Source organism: Nicotiana tomentosiformis, chromosome 8 (assembly GCF_000390325.3).
Source record: "Nicotiana tomentosiformis chromosome 8, ASM39032v3, whole genome shotgun sequence".
NCBI lineage: Eukaryota > Viridiplantae > Streptophyta > Magnoliopsida > Solanales > Solanaceae > Nicotiana > Nicotiana tomentosiformis.
The window spans coordinates 118,676,457-118,701,122 of NC_090819.1; positions in this window are offsets into that span (position 1 = coordinate 118,676,457).

Below are 24,666 nucleotides of genomic sequence, written 5' to 3' on the forward strand. Positions count from 1 at the left end.
TGTGTCATCTAAATTGAAATAGATGGAGTAATTTTTAGACTAATTAAAATTATATTTTAAAATAAAATATAATATTATTTTGAGTATATGTAAAATATTTATATAAAAAGCAAATTAAAATTTCTTAATAGGAAAGAGTTTGTATAAAGAGAAAAATAAAGATAGTGCAAGGATACTTATATTTTTAAATTTATTTATAAATAAATAAATAAAATTATTAAATAATACTCAAAAATATTATTAATAGATTTAAGCGATGAAAGAGATCCAAGTAAGAGGATAATAGTGTAAAATACATTAAATTTCAAGAATAAGTTTTTTTACATTTATTAATAATTATTAAAAGGGTAATAAGCAAGAAATTAAGTCAATTATAAGCGAATAAAAGATCACATTACAGTATAATAATATTAAGCAATAAATAATGCAAAAACTATAAGCCATGAACAATAGAGAGAATAATATTTGTCTAAAAATGTAGAAGGATAAAGCTTATTTGAATTTGAGATAAAAAATAAAGTCGTAGTAAGAATTTTGTTAAAAATAATATAATTTAACATACTCAAACAAGACAAATGACAACGTTACATATTTAGTATTCCTTAATATTGACAGTAAAATATAATACAAGTGTCAAATTATGGGGTTGGGTTATTACGGATATAGAAAAAGAAAACATATTATGCACTATGAGATTTGAAAAATGGTTTCATGTCCTGCTTCTTAATTACTATCAAATAATTATTTATAATTTCTATATAGAAGGTTTAATTTTAAGGTTATAAGCATCCTCCACTTCCAACCAAGAGGTTGTGAGTTCGAGTCACTCAAAGAGCAAGGTGGGGAGTTCTTGGAGGGAGGGAGCCGAGGGTCTATTGGAACAGCCTCTCTACCTCAGGGTAGGGGTAAGGTCTGCATACACACTACCCTCTCCAGACCCCACTAGTGGGATTATATCGGATTGTTGTTGTTATTGTTGTTGTTGTTGTTGTTGTTGTTGTTGTTGTTGTTGTTGTTATTTGTACATAATTCAAATAATCCAAATCATTGTTTGACATGGATTATGTCTGCACATCGTGCGGGTACTAATACTAATTATTATATATTAAAAAGAAGGAAGTCATCCATGAGATTTTGCCAAGTGTCGCGAGAAGAAAATGCCATGCCACAACTTTAAAATAAAATTAGTTAGGTTAGGTGTAATAATTAGTTATTTTTTGAATTCGAATTTAAAAAAAAATTAAATGTCTCATGAGTGTGTTTGCACATAGGTAACCCCACGTTTTGAATTGAGTTAAGAGATAAAAATTTTAGATTAAAAATGAAATATAAGTTTAACTCAGCTTTCCTTATATCTTCAAATATAAAAAATAAAAATAATAAGAAAAAATCCAACACTTGACGATGTAGTCATGAGGCTAGCTAAGACGGGTCACTTACAATAACTTGTATGAAGCAAAATAAGAGGACACATAGGAATAAGTAGATCCTAGATCAAATAGAATTGAAGCATCTCTATGGCAAACTGGAACAATACCTGTAATCACGACATCGGATGATTCGGCCTCAGGCATAGCTGGAAAAGTATAAAATCGGGGTTGGGCCCCACCACTCTGAATTGCGTCCTTGGGACGGCCTCTAACTGGATAGCCTCCACCTCTAACAATCTGACCTCCACCTCTAGCTACCTGACCCCTACCTCTAGCTGGCTGAGCAGGCGGTGAAGCAACCGGTGCTAGAACCATAGCACGAGAACCCTGCTGCTGCATGCTTTCCTGAGACATGGGGCGGAATCTAACAATGTGCCTCGGATCACCACAAGTATAACAGGACCTCGGTTGTTGTGACTGCTGACCCGAACGGGCCGAATAACCGTTGTAGTGACTTTCGAGTGGTTGTGCACTGATAGGAGCTGAATGTGCACTAAATGTTGGCTGCCCAGAGTAAGGCATAATAGGACCGTGACTCCCTGAAGCTCCGGGAGATGCCTGAAGTGCTGAATGAAACGGTCTGGGAGGATGACCCCTACCAAAATTACCCCTGCCTCCAGACGAGACACCACTAAAACTACCGAACTAATGAGGCCTCTTATCTGACCTCTTCTCTCTCTCCTGTGCAAGAACCATATCGATCCTTCTCGCGACATTAGCAGTCGCCTGAAAGGAAATCTCACTTCCGGCCTCCGTGGCCATCTGAAGCCTGATAGGGTGAGTGAGTCCCTCAATAAACCTCCTCACTCTCTCTCCCTTAGTAGGTAATAAAAGGAGAGCATGATGGGCTAAATCCACAAAACGGGATTCATACTGAGTAACAGTCATACTGCCTTACTGTAGATGCTCAAATTACCTGCGGTAATCCTCTCTCAATGTGATAGGGAGAAACTTCTCTAGAAATAGCCGTGAGAACTGTTCCCAGGTCAATGCCGGCAATCAAACTGGTCTGGTCAATGTATAATCTCTCCACCACCTCTTGGCAGAACTCGTCATCTGAAATACAACAAAATCGACCCCATTGGTCTCAACTATACCCTTGTTCCGCAACACCTCATGGCAGCGGTCAAGATAATCCTGTGGGTCCTCAGAAGGTGTACCACTGAAGTGAACTGGAAAGAGCTTAGTAAACTTATCCGGTCTCAATAAGGCTTTAGAAGACATAGCGGGCCTATCACCGGCCTGTGCTGCAACAACTGGCTAAACTACCCCAACTGGAGGGACTGCTAGAGCCTGATCCTGGGGAGCCATCTACTCCGGAGCGGGAGTAGTGGGAGTTTGTGCACCTCCCCCAGCCTGTGAGACAGCTGGTGCCACTGGAAATGTACCATTCTGGGCCACGCCCTCCATAAGACTTACCAAATGGACTAGAGCGTCCTGAAGCACTAGAGTAGCTATAAATCCTTCTGGGACCTGAACTGGTTCAACCTGAACAGTCTGAATGGAAACCTCCTCCTGAAGATCCACCTGAGGTTCTACAACAGGTGTTGTTGCTCGAGCTCTAGACTGAGCTCTACCTCTGCCTCTGCCTCGATCCCTAGCACGACCTCGGCCTCGACCTCTACCCCTGGTCATAGTTGTCACCGGGGGCTCTAGTCCCTGTCCGTCAGTAGATGTATTATGTGTTCTCGCCATCTGTGAGAGAATAAGAATAGAATGGTTCAATTATCGATGATAGAATAAGATCGCACGACAGAATAAGAAAGAAGTGATATTGTTCCTAAACTTTAAAGCCTCTGAAAGATAAGTACAGACGTCTCTGTTCCGATCCTTCAAACTCTACTAAGTTTGCTCATGACTCGGGAGACCTATGTAACCTAGTGCTCTGATACCAACTGTCACGACCCTAAATTCCCACCTTCGGGACCTTGATGGCGCCTAATATTTCACTTGCTAGGCAAGCCAACGTTAGAATAATATTAGCCATTTTAAAATAATTTTAATCTAATTAATAACAAAGAGATAAATACGGAAGTAAGGTCTGAAATGTAGTGAATAATTCATAATAATAGCGATGTCTAAATGCCATCATAGAACTGGAGTCACAAGTGCACGAGCTTCTAGAATAATACAAATAAAGGTCTAAATAAAATTCAAGCTGTTTGAAATATAATACACAACTGAGATAATATGGAAGGGGACTTCAGAACTGCGAACGTTATGCTGTTATACCTCAAGTCTCCACTGGTAGCTGTATCCGGGCAAATCTACAGTACGCCGTTGGGACCAACTGCGAAATCTGTACAAGAAGTGCAGAGTGCAGTATCAGTACAACCGACCCCATATACTGATAAGTACCGAGCCTAACCTCGACGAAATAGTGACGAGGCTATGACAAGACACATATGTAAACCACATCTACAAGTATATACCAATACAAAGTAACAATAATACAACAAATAACAATTTATAAATTGGGAGGGAACATGCGAAGGGGAAGGATATAATAATTTCAGCAGGAGGAGTGTCACTTAGCAGCCAATTAATTTATCAACAATAAAATAAGCAAATGATAATATGAAAATGGCACGGCACCATAAGGAATATGAGTGAAATAATTAATATAATAATTAATTCATGATTTTAAACGATTTATGATTTTTTAAGTAATTATGTAAACAATTAATTTGGCGACGTATACAATCATCACCTTGCCTATACGTCATACACATGCATCTCACATAACAAATAATTTAAGAGTTCTAATCCCTCAAGTCAAGGTTAACCACGACAGCTAGCTCGCTTTGCAATCAAATTTCAAGTTTTCAATACACCCTTGCCTCGCGAATTAGTGTCTGAAATCCTTAAATCTAGTCATAAACAATTCAATATATTCAATACAAATCGTAGGAATTAATTCTATAAGAATTTACTAATTTTCTGGATTAAAATTCGAAATTCATCTCAAAAATCAATAGTGGGCCCCACGTCTCGAATCTCAAAAAAACTTACGAAATCTGAACACTCATTCCGATACGATTCCAACCATACAAGAATTATCCAATTTCGATGTCAAATGAACCTTCAAATCTAAATTTTTTATTTTTGGAAAGTTTTACAAAAATTTCAATTTCTTCCATCTAAATCCGAAATAAATGATGAATATAGACATGGATTTATGAAATATAATCACTTTTGGTTATAGAACACTTACCCAATTCAAAGTCGTGAAAAATTCCCTTGAAATCGCCTAAATTCGAGACTCAAAACTCAAAAATAAGTAAAAATGGCTAAAATCCGATTTTATGTATTGCCCAGCATTTTTCACATCTGCAGGCTATATTTTCGTACTTGCGGCCTCGTATTTGTGAGACAAAGTTCGTATTTGCGGAGCAAGGCTGCCCAGCAGAGGACCGCATCTGCAGACCTTCACGTCGCATGTGCGACTATGCAGAAGCACGAAGGAAGCCGCAGAAGCGAGACCTCCGCATTTGTGGTCTCTCAGCCACAGATGCGACCTCGCACATGCGGCCAAAGTTGCGCAGGTGCGACACACCAGAACCAGACCTGCAATTTTTATAAAAATAATTTGAAACTCGTCTGAAACTCACCCGAGCCCCTCGGGACCGATGAAAGAGATCCGAGTAAGAGGATAATAGTGTAAAAATACATTAAATTTCAATAATAAGTTTTTTTTACATTTATTAATAATTATTAAAAGGGTAATAATCAATAAATTAAGTCAATTTATAAGCGAATAAAAGATCACATTACAGTATAATAATATTAAGCAATAAATAATGTAAAAACTATAAGCCATGAACAATAAAGAGAATAATATTTGTCTAAAAATATAGAAGGATAAGACTTATTTGAATTTGAGATAAAAAATAAAGTCGTAGTAAGAATTTTGTTAAAAATAATATAATTTAACATACTCAAACAAGATAGATCACAACGTTACATGTTTAGTATTCCTTAATATTGACCGTAAAATATAATATAAGTGTCAAATTATGGGGTTGGGTTATTACGGATATAGAAAAAGAAAATATATTATGCACTATGAGATTTGAAAAACGATTTCATGTCCTGCTTCTTAATTAATATCAAATAATTATTTATAATTTCTATATAGAAGGTTTAATTTTAAGGTTATAAGCATCCTCCAATTCCAACCAAGAGGTTGTGAGTTCGAGTTACTCCAAGAGCAAGGTGGGGAGTTCTTGGAGGGAGGGAGCCGAGGGTCTATTGGAAACAGCCTCTCTACCTCAAGGTAGGGGTAAGGTCTACGTACACACTACCCTCGCCAAACCCCACTAGTAGGATTATACCGGATTGTTGTTGTTGTTGTTGTTGTTGTTATTTGCACATAATTCAAATAATCCAAATTATTGTTTGACATGGATTATGTCTGCACATCGTGCGGGTACTAATACTAATTATTATTATATATTAAAAAGAAGGAAGTCATCCATGAGATTTTGCCAAGTGTCGCGTGAAGAAAATGCCATGCCACAACTTTAAAATAAAATTAGTTAGGTTAGGTGTAATAATTAGTTATTTTTTTATTTCGAATTTAAAATAAATTAAATGTCTCATGAGTGTGTTTGCACATAGATAACCCCACGTTTTGAATTGAGTTAAGAGATAAAAATTTTAGATTAAAAATAAAATATAAGTTTAACTCAACTTTCCTTATATCTTCAAATATAAAAAAATAAAAATAATAAGACAAAATCAACACTTGGCGATGTAGTGATGAGGCTAGCTAAGACGGGTCACTTACAATAATAATAATAATAATAATAATAATAATAATAATAATAATAATAATAATAATAATAATAATAATAATAATAATAATAATAATAATAATAGTAATAGTAATAGTAATAGTAATAGTAATAGTAATAGTAATAGTAATAATAATAATAATAATAATAATAATAATAATAATAATAACAATAACAATAATAATAATAATAATAATAATAATAATAATAATAATAATAATAATAATAATAATAATAGGGAAGGAAACAGAAAATGACGGTAAAGTAGTTAATTTATGAAAATGAGCTCAATTTTCGCAATCAGAGAATTCAGAATATCAGACCTCAAAATATCATATAAAAAGGCTGAAAACTAACACAATAACACAATGAGTATAACATACATAATCTGTTGCGGCGCACAATCCGATCCCATCGAACACACACAATCCTCCCTTATTCCACCATAATATCATTTATCAATATCAAGAATCGCATATAAAATTCGTTGCGGCGCGCAACTCGATCCCACTATATCATCATAATCAATGTCATAATTCTACCTTATTTCACCATATCAGAATTTATCAATAACCAGTATTACATATACAACTGTTACGGCGCGCAACCCGATCCCGCCATATCATTATAATCAATATCATAGTTCTCCCTTATTCCACCATATCACAACCGTAGCGGTGTGCAACCCGATCCTGCACAAACATTATCAATTAAGAAATCAATCCAATAGCTCAATTTTACAAGAGCCTCTACAATTAAGGAATATGGAAGCAAAGCAATAAAGGAACACATCAAGGAATGCTACAATTAATACAAAAGCAACAAGACAATCCAAATACATGACAGTTAAGGCGTACAAGTAAGGTAATTAGGCAAGTAACAATTAATCACGGAGTCATAGAAGGAACAGACAATTTAATACAAAGATAATTAATGACAAGTAACAAATTACAGCATAGAAGGCAATTGAAGCATGTAACAATTAAGGCATAGAGTGAGATAATTCATGAAGTACGAGAAAGACATGGAAAACAATTATTTTGAGGGCGCATATACACTCATCACCTCGCATATACGCCGTTACACACATAATTCACATAACATATAGTTCAAAGGTTCCTAATTCCCTCAAATCAAAGTTAGACCCAATACTTACCTCGCTCCGCAACCAAATCAAAGCTAAACCGGTGTCTTTCCTCTAAAATTCGCCTCCAAACTAATCGAATCTAACCAAAATCGACTTAATATCATCAAACAATGTTAGGGAATTCAATTACAATAGATAAAGCTAAGATCTTTACACTTTTCCCAAAAAGTTAACAAATGTCAACCCGGGGCTCGCCGGTCAAAACTCGGGTCCAATGGTAGATTCCGACTACCCATGACCCCACGAGTTCATATATGTGATTAGTTTAAAAATTCGAGTCGAAATCGACTCTCAAAACTCGATTTCTTATTTTTCAAAAACTTTATAAGGTTTCACAAATTTTCACTTTGATTCACATGATTTTAATGTTAAAATCTAAGATAAATTGATGGAATAGGATTAGAAATGGATTAGAATTACTCACCCAAAGTTTGTAGATGAAATTCTCTCTTCAAAATCGCCTCCTACCGAGCCTAGGGTTCCAAAATATGAAAATGAGGCTAAAAATCCCGTCTCTTAGCTTTTTGTTTAGTCGTAGATGTCGCAAATGCGAACCCCACAAATGTGAGGAATCTATCGAAAATGCGAAGAAACTCAGATCTCTGTTGTCATCGCAAATGCGATGATTTGTTCGCAAATGCAAACGTGGACAAGTCGCAAAAGCGATCAAATAATCGCAAATGCGATCTCTGCTGTTCCAAAGCCATATTCGCAATTGCGAACAAAATGTTCGCAAAAGCAATCATAACAGACTTGGACAACCATCGCAAATGCGATCCCCCATCTTACAATTGCGAGGTCTGCAGACCACACCAGCAACAGATGGTCATCAACTATTCTCCCAAGTCTAAAATTGGTCTGTAGCCTATCCGAAATCACTCGAGCCCTGGGGGCTCCAAACCAAATATCAACACAAGTCTAAAGACATTATACAAACTCGCTCGCGTGATCAAAAAAGGAAAATAACACCTAGAACTACGAATCGGACGTCAAAATGTATGAAATTTTTAAAGAAACTCAAGATCATGCAAATTTACTATCGGACGTCCGAATCACGTCAAATCAACTTCGATTTGTACCAAATTTTGCAGACGAGTCATAAATAGTGATATGAACCTATTCCAAGATCCGGAATCGAAATCCGAACCCGGTAGCAACAAAGTCAACCTACGGTCAAATGTTAAAATTCTTTAAACTTTCAAATTATTAGTTTTCAACAAATCACGCTAAATCAAGTTAGGGAATTCCGAATACGATTTTGGGCATACTCCTAAGTCTCAACTCACGATACGGACTCATCGTGACCGTCAAAACACAGATCCGGCTCCGTTTACACAAAATGCTGACCGTAGTCAATTCAAATCATTTTTAAGGTTAAAATTCACATTTTCTTTAATTTTTCACATTAAATTTTTTCAGAAAAGACACGGACTACGTACGCAAATCTAAAAAGGCTAAACGGAGCTATTCGAGGTTTCGGAACACATAAATGAAGGCTAAAACTCAAAGTGACCTATCAGATCATCACAATTTAAAATTATGAAGTATTCAGTGAGATATAAAACATAAAATTGGTTAAAGAACTAATTGATATTATATTCCTCTTGAGTTATACTCGTAATTAACCTTCTTTTTAGTTAGTTTGAATTGTCAAAAATTCCCTTATCAAAAGATTATGCAGAATCGTCATACAACTTCTTATTGCCACTAATAGCGTCAAGGTTGTAGTCAATATTTGCTGATAGTTAACTATAAAATTATTTTAGCACTCGAGGAAACAGAAAAGCAGAAGCATGTATTATAATCCATAGCCAAACCTTTGCTGGGACTATATATATATGCCACTTCTACTTTCGTTATTCAACGTCTGCCCCAATACTTAATTTTATATAGAAATTATTTCTGAAAAGAAAATATAGATAGGGGTGGCTAGCCTTTTCTGAGTCTGCACAAACCAATTGTTTCTGAGATCCGATCAATATCTAAATGGCGGAAAGTAGTAGTCATTCTTTGAAGTTGAACACAAGTCTAATTACTATTTACAAATATAGTAAGTTTTTACCGAACGCTGCATTTTCAGCAATTAGCGACGATTAGGATATAATTTATAAAGTCCTCCTAAAGATGATATCGCTATGTTCTTTTCTCGATGATAGACTTTTAACACATTTGACCTGTCGGCAAAAATTAATTTCAGCTGCTAGTCAAGTATACAAAAAATATTCATTGATTATATATATTATATGTATATTAAATATTTTGTACGAAAAATATACGTGTGTCGGGCTATTATTTTTGAGGTGACTATACTGAGTAATAAATTATCCTGCTCTGGGCTTCTAGTGTGGGCCTTATGGTCCTTTGAATCGATACCCAAGCCCAGCAAACGCCACCAACCCAAAGGTTCCAACGATAAATAATTCTGAAATGTTTTTTCTTTGTCAGCAATTAAAATAAATGTGTTGCCGCCAACAACACAAAAGGGCCAATATATTTGAGAAGTGCTTAACTGCACTTTCTTCTAACTTGATGTTTGCGTATTCCATTAGTTCCTCTCTTTTATTGATTAAATTAACTTACAATATCCATTTCATTCCGTGTAGTGTTTTTGAAATAAACTTACCTATACTTAGGGTGTGTTTGGTATGACAGAAAATATTTTTCGCGAAAAATATTTTTCCATTTTTTACTGTTTGGTTGCACAAAATAGTTTAGAAAATATTTTCCTAGATATCACATTTTCCTGAAAATGGAGAAAAATGACTTCCCTACAAAAGTTAGGAAAATATTTTCCAAAAACTCCACCTTTACAGATTCAAACTTTTACGAGTTCCAAAGTTATGAGTTCGGAGGTTTATGTATTTGGAAGTTTGCGAGTTTAGAAATTATAGAGTTTACGGGTTCGGAAAATTATGGAATTTGTGGGTTCGAAAGGTTGTTGGTTCGAAAGTTTATGGCTTCATGTTTATTGTATCTATATTATTTATGAATACTCTTGAGAAATTATTTTCCTTAATTTGCGTACCAAATACCAAAAAATGAGTAAGATTACTTCTTGTTTTCCAAGAAAATATTTTTCACGGAAAATATTTTTCATTATACCAAACACACCCTTGGTGTACGTTATTTATTCCAAACTACATAATCAACTAATATAGTTAAGTAAGGCTGCCCAACGGGACGGGTCGTCCCATCCAGGACCACTTAATTTTAAACGGGATGGGCCCATGTTAAACAGTACACAGTATGGGACGGGATGCCCATTTCGTCTCGTTTATCCCGTCCCGCCTGTCCCGCGTGTTTTTTTTAATTTTTTTTTAAAAAAATATAGTCGTTGGGCAACGGCCTCCATTGCAAATTTAGCCGCTCCCAACGGCCATAAACAGCCATATTTCTCCCCCCCCCCCCCCCAAACACCCCTTACCTCCCCCCAAAATTTTTTTAATATAACCCCTAAGTTTATTAAATTATAATTTGGCCCTATTTTTAACTATAAACACCTCATCCTTCTTCATTTATTCCCACAAAAATCAATCATTCTCTCTCAAATCTCTTACATTCTATCTATATTATTCTCTCAATTTTCTCACAATCAAGTGATCAACTAAGTTTCAAGTATTTGGGCAAATTTTTGGAGCAACTTTCAAGCTTCAAATTAATTCGTCAAGTATTTGGAGCAATTTTTTGGGCAATTTCTTGAAGTTTCAATATTTAATCACGGTGTACTCGTTCCATCTCTTAAATGTAATATATAATTTTGGCGTATCATTTTAATGCTTAATTTTTATGTTTACTTTACGTGTTCTACTTTCGTATTTCATTTGTGTGTTTAAATTTTGTGTTAACTTTTTTAATTTAATTTAAATGATAAAGTATATGTGATAAAAGTATATGTAAAATAACACATATAATATATCCATAAATTCAAATCTAAATAGATCAATTTTTTTGATATTATTTTAGCCTCAAGGACCGAGATCCAGAGAAGGATTCAGGATTTATACTCTATGAGTTCAATCTTTAAGGTTCTTTAGAAATATAATGGATTCATATATGAAACTTTAGTAAAATTTTCACACATATTGATACTCTATATTAAAAGTATTGGATACAGATGAATCCGATACCGTAAGGCTAGATCCACCGTCGCACCCTACGCCCTCAGCTGGGGCACAAATAGGCACGCATTCAGTTTGCATTGGCTTGATTTCAGTTCAACATTAGAGAAATATATATCACATAGACTATTGGAGTGCTATTTGTGAGTTTTAGGCCTGTATGACAATGTTGAATTTAAAAAAATATCTTTTTTAGATCTCTTACGTATAAAAGAAAGATCTTTTATGTGTAAAAATAAATCTCTCATGTATAAAAAAGAGATGGGATCATAAAACTAAATACAAGTTTATAATGGGCCACAAAACCAATTGACCCGCTATTTGTATATCATGTCCCTTTATAATTTTGAATTTAAGAAAATGTCTTTTTCAGATCTCTTATGTGTAAAAAACACATCTTTTATGTGTAAAAGTAAATCTCTCATGTGTAAAAAAAAAGTAGGATCATAAAACTAAAAATAAATTTGTAAACAGCTTTAAAAAAAAAAACAATTGACCCGATTATTGGATTTGGAATACCCTACACATGAGGTTAATAATTATCTTATATGACCAATGTTCCTTTGACCAATTACTACACTAATTTTCTTGCTTATCTTTATTACTTGTACTTACTAAGTTACTAGTCAATATATCAGCTCTTCCACTTCGAGTCTTTTCTTGATAATGAAGTGAACTATCCAAAACCCTTTCCCCCCTGCAGTGATCTTCCGCCATTAATGAACCTTCTGATTTAATTTCTTGATTTTAATCTGCTCAAAGTTTTTTGACTGCAAATGGTGCCAACTACTTCAGCAGAAACTCTTCAAAACTCTGAAACTAAACTCACTTTTGAGGTTTCAAATTCTCGGCCACAAGTTGAAGCTTCTGCAGGAGCAGATAAGAAAACTTCACCTTCTCCTTCTCCTGCTACTGATGCAACAATTCAAACTGCAGCTCTATCTACAGCTACTGATAAATCTTTGCAGAATTCTCAGAATGCTGATAATCAGGGTTTTTTCTATATTTTCCTTTAAATGGTTAAAATTTATTTTTGTAGCTTTTATTGCGTTTTTATATATGTTTCTTTTGCGTACTCATTTGTTGAGTTTATATAAGAATGGCGGCTCAAGCATGTAAAACACAGTGTCTCCCCTGACTCTATAGCTGTTAATACCAATCCCAATTTAATGAGTAATCAAGAAAGATGATTAGCTGAAGTAAGTCAGGGAGATAACAATTAATTACTCCTTGTATACAGTAAAAACCGGTTAGTCCTTCGTACGAATTGGTTTAACTGGTAATACATTAGATGGGAGAAGAGTTTTCATAGTATCAGGTTGAGGTTCGATGTCAGGTCGCCAAGCTTCGAACCCGAGGGACCGATCAATGTCGAGCTCGATGTCATTATCAAACTTGAATCCAAGTCAAACTATGATTCAAAGTAAAGTTATCGAGCTTATGAGTCAGAGACCGACCAACACTGATCCCGAATCAATACAAGGATCCGAATCAAAATCGAGCTCGAGTCACGATCGAGAGCTCGAGTCAGGACCGAAAGCTCGAGTCAATATCGAGCTCATAGATAAGAGCCGTTGCAATCCCACTAGAGGAGAGAATCCTTGCAGGAATTATGGAAAAGTTGATTTATCTTGGATCTCCCACTATGTATTTTTAATTATATCTAAAGTAAGATCCCTCTACTATAAAGGAAATGGTTATTATTTCTGTAAGGACCAAGTTTTTACTTACATTGTAACTCAAATACCATACACTCCTATATTAAAGGGTTATTCTTTTTGGCTTCACAGATTGATTCATCTTGCTTAGTCCTTAAATCATCTTCTTTCCAACCTTGTATATTTTTCATTCTTTACAATTCGTATTTGATACTTTCAATTTATCCTTACGATTTGTGTTAAGTTATACCATGTATCCTTAGAACTACGTATAAATTTAACTCTATCTATTTTTCGGGTAAACAGTTTGGCGCCCACCATGGGGCTAAGGATAACAGTGGTTATTTGATACGAATATGCAAAAATACGCCGTTTTTGCGCTTGTTTTCGGAAGTGTCTTTGATTTTGGATTAGCAACGACTAAACTATCAATTAAATGGCCTTACCTATCGACAACGAAGCTGGTCTTCAAGATGAGAACAACAACTTGACACTCAATACTGAAAGGCCGTTTGTCAACGCTGTTGGAGCTCGAAGCGAAGTGTCGATTGACATTAATTCGCATGTGGCCATTGAGGCGAACCTACATTTTGAACCTGAAAATAGCATACATGGTGGCACTCGATCTGCAGCTCGAGATACCCATAACGTCGAGAAAAACGGCGTCAGCTTGCGTATGATTTTCGAAATGTTGCAAGCTCAACACGCAGCGATAGCTCAATTGCAGAGTCAAACCCATATAGAGAGCAGGTCGGAGCCCAGTCAACCCCGAGAAATTGCCTATACAACGGAATTAGCTATAGTGAAATCAAATGAGCAAGAGTCGAGGAATAATCCCGAAATTGCTAAGATGTTCGAAGAACTGACCAAACGAATAGAATCGGGAGAAAGGAGGATCGAAGCAAACGACAAAAAGGTGGAAACATACAGCTCCAGGGTTGATCAGATCCCGAGGGCACCACTAATATTGAAGGGCTTAGATTCGAAAAAATTCATACAAAAGCCTTTCCCCCCCGAGCGCGGCTCCTAAACCAATCCCAAAGAAGTTCTGCATGCCCGAGATTCCTAAATATAATGGAACTACCGACCCCAACGAACATGTCACCTCATACACATGTGCCATCAAAGGGAACGATCTAGAGAATGATGAGATCGAATCCGTATTATTGAAGAAATTCAGTGAAACTCTGTCAAAGGGAACAATAATATGGTATCATAATTTTCCATCTAATTCTATCGATTCTTTTGCTATGCTTGCAGATTCCTTCGTAAAAGCACACGTCGGGGCCATAAAAGTCGAGACCAGGAAGTCGGACCTGTTCAAGGTAAGACAAAAGGATAACGAGATGCTAAGGGAGTCTGTATCTCGTTTTCAAATGGAACGAATAGATCTACCACCAGACACAGACTATTGGGCTATTTAGGCTTTCACTCAAGGTTTGAACGAACAAAGTTCGATGGCTTCACGGCGGTTGAAGCATAACCTGATCGAGTACCCAGCTATCACTTGGGCCGACGTGCATAATTGGTACCAATCAAAAATCAGAGTTGAATATGATCAGTTGGTGTCTGAAACCGCTGCTCGAAGGGATATCAATCGAGAACAAGGTCCGACCAGGGATCGATATTGACCGTATAATGGAAATCACATAATCAATGAATCGAGACATAACCCCGGACAAAGTAACAAAAGAAGTGATCGGGGTCAAGGGTCTCGGGGGTTGATGAACAGAAGTGGGTTCGACAGGCCTATCGGATCTAAGGAAGCACCACGGTTATCGGAATATAACTTCAACATTGATGCATCTGCCCTCGTGTCGGCTATCGGACGCATCAAAGACGCTAAATGGCCTCGACCCCTACAGACTGACCCTGCCCAGAGGAATTTCAATCAAATATGCGAATATCATGGCACCCATGGCCACAGAACGGAAGATTGCAGGCAACTAAGAGAGGAGGTAGCCCGGTTATTCAATAAAGGGCACCTTCGAGAATGTTTAAGCGACAGGGCAAAGAACCATTTCAAAACCAGGGATTTTGTTAAACAAAACGAATAAGAAGAACCATAACACGTCATCCACATGATCATCGGTGGCGTCGATACCCCTCAAGGGCCGGTGCTTAAACGCACTAAGACACCGATTATGAGAGAAAAGCGACCTCGAACTCAGGACTACGCACATATAAGAACTTTTTCCTTCAATGATGAAGATGAAGAAGGAGTCATACAACCTCATAATGATGTACTGGTAATATCCGTACTTATGAATAAAATGAAATTTAAGCGTGTGTTAATTGATCCAGGTAGCTCGGCCAACATCATTAGACCGAAGGTTGTAGAATAGCTCGGTCTACAGGACCAGGTCGTACCTGCAACCCTGGTTCTAAACGGATTCAATATAACATGTGAAACCACCAAAGGCGAGATAATTCTGCCGATAAACATGGCCGGGAACATCCAGGAAACGAAGTTTCACGTAATCGAAGGCGACATGAGGTACAACTCCCTTTTTGGAAGGTCATGGATCCACAACATGAGAGTTGTACCTTTGACCCTACACCAGGTTCTTAAATTCCCAACATCGAGAGGAGTCAAAATAGTTTACAGAGAATAACCGGCCGCAAGAGATTTGCCGTCGAGGAAGTAAATCTGATATCCTCGCCTTCGCCAATAAAGGGATCGGACTCAAAAGGGGAACGGAATGCCAAATAGCAACCACAGACATCAGCTTTAACCCAACCAGAAAATCAGAAGATCGATGAAGATGATGATCAAAGGATCCCTCGATCCTTCGTGCTTCCCGATGATTCCGACGCTACCCAATCAACGATTGAAGAGTTGGAGCAAGTCATACTAATCGAGCATTTGCCCGAACAACTCCGATGCCACCAAATCGACGATCGAAGAGCTGGAGCAGGTTATATTAATCGAATATCTGCCCGAGAGAAATGTATACTTGGGAACGGGATTGACCCCCGAACTCAGGAAAAAACTTATTCAATTTCTTATCGATAACATAGATTATTTTACTTGGTCCCATTTAGATATAATAGGGATCCCATCGGATATAACGACGCATCGGCTAAGCCTGGACCCTAGGTTCAAACCGGTAAAGCAAAAGAGAAAACCTTAGTCCGAGGTAAAGCATGCATTCATAAAGGACGAGGTAACTAAACTTCTCAGAATAGGGTCCATTCGGGAGGTGAAATATCCCGAATGGTTAGCCAATGTAGTTGTAGTCCCTAAAAAAGGGAACAAACTTAGAATGTGTGTAGATTACAAGGATTTAAATAAGGCATGCCCTAAAGATTCTTTTCCACTACCTAACATCGATCGCATGATCGATGCCACGGCCGGCCACGAGGTCCTTACTTTTCTCGATGGCTATTCCGGGTATAATCAAATCCAAATGAACCCGGAAGACCAGGAAAAGACTTCATTTGTCACCAAGTATGGAACATATTGTTATAATGTGATGCCCTTCGGGCTAAAAAATGCAGGAGCTACTTACCAACGCATAGTAAATAAAATATTCGAAGAACAAATAGGTAAATCAATGGAAGTTTATATTGATGACATGCTAGTTAAGTCCATGTGCACAGAGGACCATTTGGCTCATTTGCAGGAAACATTCGAGATTTTAAGGAAATACAACATGAAGCTCAACCCCGAGAAAATGTGCTTTCGGGGTCGGTTCGGGCAAGTTCCTCGGCTTCATGGTATCAAATCTAGGGATCGAGATTAACCCCGATAAAATCAAGGCCATCGAAGACATCTCCATCGTAGACAGTGTAAAAGCCATGCAGAGGCTAACGGGATGGATTGCTGTTTTAGGCCGATTCATTTCAAGGTCGTCAGATCGAAATCACAAATTTTTCTCTCTACTCAAAAAGAAGAACGATTTTGCTTGGACCCCGGAATGCCAATAGGCATTAGAGGAATTAAAGTGATATCTATCGAGCCCACCACTACTTCATACTCCAAAAATAGACGAAAAACTTTGCTTGTACTTGGCAGTATCGGAAATTGCGGTAAGTGGTGTCCTAGTTCGAGAAGAGCAAGGTACGCAATTTACCGTTTATTATATAAGTCGAACCTTAGGAGAAGCATAAACTAGATATCCACACTTAGAAAAATTGGCACTTGCACTGATAAGCGCCTCTAGAAAGTTAAGATCGTACTTTCAATGTCACCCCATATGCGTATTGACCACTTACCCACTTCATAATATTTTGCACAAGCCCGAATTATCAAGCCGATTGGCCAAATGGGCCGTCGAACTCAGTGGGTACGATATCAAATATCAACCCCGTACGGCCATCAAGTCTCAAAGTTTAGCAGACTTCGTGGCCGATTTCACGCCGACCCTCGTACCCGAAGTTAAAAAAGAACTCTTATTGAAATTGGGTACATCATCGGGGGTATGGACCTTTTTCACGGATGGGGCTTCGAACATGAAGGGGTCCGGGCTAGGCATCGTTTTGAAGCCGCCCACGGGTAACACCATTAGGTAATCTATCAAAACTATTAGGTTGACTAACAACGAGGCCGAGTATGAGGCCATGATTGTAGGTCTCGAGCTAGTTAAAAGCTTGGGAGCAGAAGTCATTGAAGCCAAATGTGACTCTTTACTGGTGGAAAATCAAGTAAACAAAACCTTCCAAGTTCGAGAGGATAGAATGCAAAGGTATTTGGACAAACTGCAGGTCACTTTGCACCATTTCAAAGAATGGACTTTACAACATGTTCCATGAGAACAAAACAGTGAGGCTGATGCACTTGCAAATTTGGGATCATCAGTCGAGGAAGGCGAGATAAGCTCGGGGACTGTCGTTCAACTCTCGAGATCCGTGATCGAAGAAGGTCATGCCGAGATAAATTCAACAAACTTAACCTGGGATTAGAGGAATAAGTATATTGAATACTTAAAGAATGGAAAGCTCCCATCGGACCCTAAATATTCGAGGGCCCTACGAACCAAAGCTGCTCCATTCACATTGACTGCAGATGGACCATTATGCCGAAGGACATTCGATAGACCATTGGCAGTATGCTTAGGTCCAGGAGACACCGACTAAGTCCTACGTGAGGTGCACGAGGGCACTTGTGGAAATCACTCAGGTGCCGATTCATTAGTCCGAAAAATAATTAGGGTAGGGTATTATTGGATCGATATGGACAAAAATGCAAAGGGGTTTGTTGGAAAATATGACAAATGTCAAAGGTTTGCACCAATGATCCATCAGCCCGGAGAGTAACTTCACTCAGTCCTATCCCCATAGCCATTCATGAAGTGGGGAATGGATATCGTCGGCCCTCTGCCATCGGCCCCAGGTAAAGCTAAATTCATTTTATTTATGACTGACTATATCTCTAAATAGGTTGAAGCACAGGCGTTCGTGAAAGTAAGAGAGAAAGAGGTTATAGACTTTATCTGGGATCATATCGTATGTCGATTCGGGATACCCGCCGAAATAGTGTGTGACAATGGGAAACAGTTTGTCGGCAGCAAAGTGACGAAATTCCTCGAAGACCACAAAAAAAAGGATATTATCAACACCGTATCACCCTAGTGAAAACGGACAAGTCGAATCAACGAACAAAACTATCATTCAAAACCTAAAGAAAAGGCTGAACGACCTAAGGGAAAATGGAGAGAAATCCTACCCGAAGTTCTTTATGCATATCGAACAACATTAAAATCTAGTACGGGGCAACCCCGTTCTCCTTAGTATATGGCTTTGAAGCCTTGATTCCAGTCGAAGTCAGGGAACCCAGTGCCAGGTTTCAATATACAACAGAAGAGTTAAATAATGAGGCGCTGAACACTAGCCTCGCATTATCAGATGAAAAACGAGAAACTGCTCTCGTCCAATTGGCCGCCCAAAAGCAGCGAATCGAAAGATACTATAATCTAAGAACCAAGCTTCGCAATTTTAAACTTGGGGACTTAGTGCTAAGGAAAGTCACCCTCAGTACCCGAAATTCAAACGAAGGAAAACTAGGTCCAAACTGGGAAGGACCGTATCAGGTTCTCGAAAACGTCAGAAAAGGATCCTACAAGCTCGGTATTATAAACGGCAAAAAATTATCAAGCAATTGGAATGTGTCGCACCTAAAACGATACTACTGCTAAGGTACGACCCTCCCATATTCGTTTATATTTCGAAATTAACCCCTGCAGGAGTCCGATCAGGAGCTAGGATGGATTTTTCAATACGAAGCCCTAGGTCTGAAAGCACGCATTGCACCTTTTTTTCCCTTAGACCGGTTTTATCCCAAATGGGTTTTTCAGCAAGGTTTTTAATGAGGCAACCATTGATCGTGCTAACTTAGAAATAATTCGACAGTATCCGAGGCATCTTTACAATCGATCTCGAATACTGGGGGGGGAATTAGCCCTCAAATATATCCCAAGAAAGTTACTTCATAACAATAGGGTTTCGATAGGAAATATTGTAAGAGCCAAATAGTCAAAACGAACCATGCTCATGTAGTTGGCCCGAGCCCTAACGCGAAATATGGACACATGTATAATGACTTACAAAGAAAAATTTCTTCTTTACCAATATCTTATATCCAAGAAAGATTCCCCTATTTCGAGATTTATTATGCAAACATGCTTAAGGTAAATCAATGAGTTCGAGCACCACTCCTCAACTGTAAAGCCCAAGGGCTACACCAGCTTGAGTTCGAGCAACCATTCTCACTCGGGGACTATCTATAAGCCCACGGGCTACATTACTTCGAGTTCGAAATCACTCACTCGACTATTAAGCCTACGGGTTACGTTACTTCGAGTTTGAAATCACTCACTCGACAATTAAGCATACGGGCTACATTACTTCGAGTTCGAAATCACTCACTCGACTATTAAGCCTACGGGTTACGTTACTTCGAGCTTGAAATCACTCACTCGACAATTAAGCCTACGGGCTAAATTACTTCGAGTTCGAAATCACTCACTCGACTATTAAGCCTACGACCTGCATTACTTCGAGTTCGAAATCACTCACTCGACTATTAAGCCTACGGGCCACATTACTTCGAGTTCGAAATCACTCACTCGACTACTAATGTGATGACCCAAAAGATTATTTTATATTTTAGAGCTCGAATCTATGCTCTTAAGCCTTAAAAAACTTATTTTTACCCTCCTCTATTTGCGTGAACAGTCAGGGAAAGTTTTCGGAAAGCTTTTATGTTGAAAATTAATGAAAATAAGAATTTATGCCTTAAAAGTTGATTTTAGTTGACTTCGGTCAATATTTTTGGTAAACAGGCTCGGATCCATATTTTGATGGTCCTGGTGGGTCCGTATCGAATTATGGAACCTCGGTGTATGCTCGGAATCGAATTCGGAGGTCCCTAGCTCAAGTTATGAATTTTTGATAAAAATTAAAAGTCTGAAAATTAATTATTTTTAAGAATTGATTGATGCTTGACATTATTAGTGCCGTATCCGTATTCTAGTTTCGGAGCACGGTACAGGTTCATTATGATATTTAAGACTTGTCTGTGAAATTACGTGAGAAACGAAGCTGATTTGACGTGATTCGGACGTCTAATTGAGAAAATAGAAATTTTAAAGTGTTCTTGAGAATTTCATTTGATTTGGTGCTAAATTTGTAGTTCTAGATGTTATTTTGGCAATTTGATCGCACGAACAAGTTCGTATGATATTTTTAGACTTGTGTGCATATTTGGTTTGGAGCCCCGAGGGCTCGGGTGAGTTTCAGATAGGCCACGGAATGTTTTGGACTTTGGAAATCTGGTATTTTGCTGCAGCAGGTGTTCTGGCATGTCCTTCTTCGCGTTTGCGAAGGTACTCTTGCGAACACGAAGAGTAAATTGGGCAGCTGAAGATTTCTTCTTCGCTAACGCGAAGGCTTGGTCACGAACACGAAGCGATGGGGGCGTTACCCTTCGCAAACACGACAAGCCCATCGCGAACGCGTAGTGTTAGGCATTGGGGAGAGGGAGTCAGTCGTTCCTTCATCGCGAACGCGAGCAATGCCTCGCGAACGCGAAGGCCAGGGGGAGTAACCATCACGAACGCGAGCTAGGTCTCGCGAATGCGTAGGTTTGGCAGCCAGTATCCTTCGCGAACACGACAGTGCTCTCACGAACGCGATGAACATTGTCGCCCAACACTTAACAGAATCCAAAAACGGGATTTTAGCCAAAAATTCATTTTCTCAAAAACCAAACGGTGAGAGGTGATTTTTCAAGAACCATTTCTTCCCCAAATTGTTGGTAAGTGATTCTAAACCATTTTCTTTCAATTACCCATTACATTTCTTGAATTTTAAACCAAAAATCTAGAGTTATCATGGTAGAATTAGGGGTTAGGGTAGAAACTAGGGATTTCGGGAATTTGGGGATTTAGACCTCAATTTGAGGTCGGATTCCAAAACTAATTACGTATTCGGGCTCGGGGTTGAATAGGTAAAAGGATTTTGGTCCGAACCTCGGGTTTTGACCAAGCGGGCCCGAGGTTAATTTTTCGACTTTTTGAAGAAAAATTTGGAAAATTTAATTTATGAAAAATAATTGATTCCTTTAGCACTATTTGATATTATTGAGTCATTTTTGAATAGATACGAGTGGTTTGGAGGTGAATTCCAAAGAAAAAGCTATGATTGAGAATTAAGTGGCCTTCGCAGCGAGGTAAGTATCGTGTCTAACTTTGGCTTGAGGTAATATGTATTATGTGTTCATTTGCTACGTGTTTGGTTGTTAAATATGATGTATAGGTGAGGTGACGAGCATCTATGCATCGTTGTCGAGTCATAGCATGCGAGTAAAATTCTATTCTTGTCTATTTTGTAGCCTTAAATTCTACTATCCATGCTTATCGGGTTATTTGAAATGATGGGTGACTCATATCTGGTTTCACTAAGATTTGGTAACTTTCGAATATTGATTCAAGGTTGAGATTACATTGTGCTATGGATTATGGGTAAAATACTGGTTTCCTTGTGATACTCTTATCTATCCATTGTTATTGATTTTGTGACTGGTGAGGAGGAGTGTAAAGCATGAAGGGTGATGCCTTGCATGCATTATTTATATTGTGAGAAAGAGTGTAAATCACGAAGGGTGATGTCGTGCATGCATTATTTATATTATGAGGAAGAGTGTAAAGAACGAAAGGTGATGTCGTGCATGCATTAATTATATTGTGAGGAAGAGTGAAAAGCACGAAGGGTGATGCCGTACCGTTCTATTTATTTATTTGGTGAGGTTGCCGTTCTATTTATTTATTTGGTGAGGTTGAGAGTAAAATCACGAAGGGTAATGCGTGCAGTTTTCCTTTGCTGTTTTAATTGCTCAATTCGTTTAAGGATTTTCTGTTTAATTCTGTCTTTTCATTATTCTCACTCTTTATGCTGTATTCCCCCACTGTATGTCCCTTTCCCATTATTTTTGCGTTATTGCTTTATTTACTGTTGTTGCCACTAGCATGATTATAGTGTTCAGGTTATATGTGGGTGTCTTTTCCTAGCCTCGTCACTACTTCGCCGAGGTCAGGCTCGACACTTACCAGTATATGGGGTCGGTTGTACCAATGCTGCACTCTGCACTTTCTGTGCAGATTTTGATACCGGCTCAGGTTGATCGAGATTTGCTACTGGTCCGCTATCCGGAGACTCAAGGTAGATCTGTCGGCGTTCACAGACCTTGAAGTCCATGTCTATCTTTTATGTCCTACTATTTTCTTTCATTAAGACAGTTGTATTTCTTTCACACTAATACTTGTAGTAAATTCTAGAATGCTCGTGAATTGTGACTCCAGATCCAGGTGGTAGTAATTAATACAGTTTTATGATATTCCGCACTTATTATATTTTATCTTAGTTAATTATTGTTATTTACTGAATGGAAATAAGGAATTGGTTTAACAATTTTTCTAACGTTGGCTTGCCTAGCTAGTGAAATGATAGGCGCCATCACGGTCCCGTCGATGGGAAATTTTGGGTCGTGACAGTTGGTATCAGAGCCCTAGGTTGCTTAGGTCTCACGATTCACGAGCAAGCTTAGTAGAGTCTGGAGGATCGACACGGAGATGTCTATGCTTATCTTCCAGAGGCTATGAAGTTTAGGAACAAGTTTCACTTCTATTCTTCTCTGTCGTGCAATTTTGCTTTCTCAATACTGATTGAACTCTTCTACTCTTATTCTCTCGCAGATGGTGAGAACACGTACCGCTTCCTCAGCTGAGCAGCAGCCAGAGCCTCCAGTGGCAGCTCCTACGCGGGGCAGAGATCGAGGTCGAGGCCGTGCCAGAGGCCGAGGTAGGGGCAGAGCTCAGCCTAGAGCCCGAGCAGCAGCCCCAGCAGTGGAGCCTCAAATAGAGCTTGAGGAGGAGGTTCCAGCCCAGACTGTTCCTGCCAGACCAGCTCAGGTTCCGGAGGGGTTCATTGCTACCCTAGTACTTCAGGACGCTTTGGTCCGTTTGGTGGGCCTTATGGAGAGTGTGGTCCAGACTGGCGCATTTCCCATGGCACCAACAGTCTCTCAGGCTGGAAGAGGAGCCCAAACTCCCACCACTCCCGCTACGGAGCAGATAGCTCCCCAGTATCAAGCTCCAACAGCTCAGCCAGTCGGATTAGTTCAGCTGGTTATTGCGGCACAGGTCGGAGATGGGCCAGCTATGTCTTCCGAGGCTTTATGGAGATTTGAAAGGTTTATCAAGCTCTTTCCTGTTCACTTCAGTGGTGCTCCTTCAGAGGATCCCTGGGAGTATCTTGACAGCTGTCACGAGGTTCTACGGAACATGGGTATAGTAGAGACCAATGGGGTCGATTTTGCTGCATTTCAGATGACTGGTTCTGCCAAGAAATGGTGGAGAGATTACTTGTTAACCAGACTAGCTGGGTCGTCTGCTCTTACTTGGGACTAGTTCTCTCAGCTCTTCATAGAGAAGTTTCTGCCTATCACATTGAGAGAGGAGCGTCGTCGTCAGTTTGAGCGTCTCCAGTATGGCAGTATGACTGTTACTCAATATGAGACTCGTTTTGTAGATTTGGCCTGTCATGCTATTCTTCTGCTTCCCACCAAGAGATAGAGAGGATGAGGAGGTTTATTGATGGACTTGCTCAGCCTATCAGATTGCAGATGGCTAAGGAGACTGGGAGTGAGATTTCTTTTCAGGCGGCTGCTAATATCTCCAGATGAGTCGAATTGGTTCTTACTCAGGGAGGTCAGGGGTTTGACAAGAGACCTCGTCATTCCGGTGAATTCAGCGGTGCCTCACCTAGAGGCAGGAGTACTTTTGGTAGAGGCCATCCTCCCAGGCCATTTCATTCAGCGCTCCAGGCATCCCATGGTGCCTCAGGTGGTCGTGGACCTCAGATGCATTATCCCAACCAGCTAGCATACAGTGCACCACCAGCTCCTATTAGTGCACCTCCACTCCATAGTCATCAGGGTGGTTATTCAGGTCAAGAGGGTCAGTTTCAGGGTCAGCAGTCACAACAGCCGAAGTTATGTTATACTTGTGGCGATCCGAG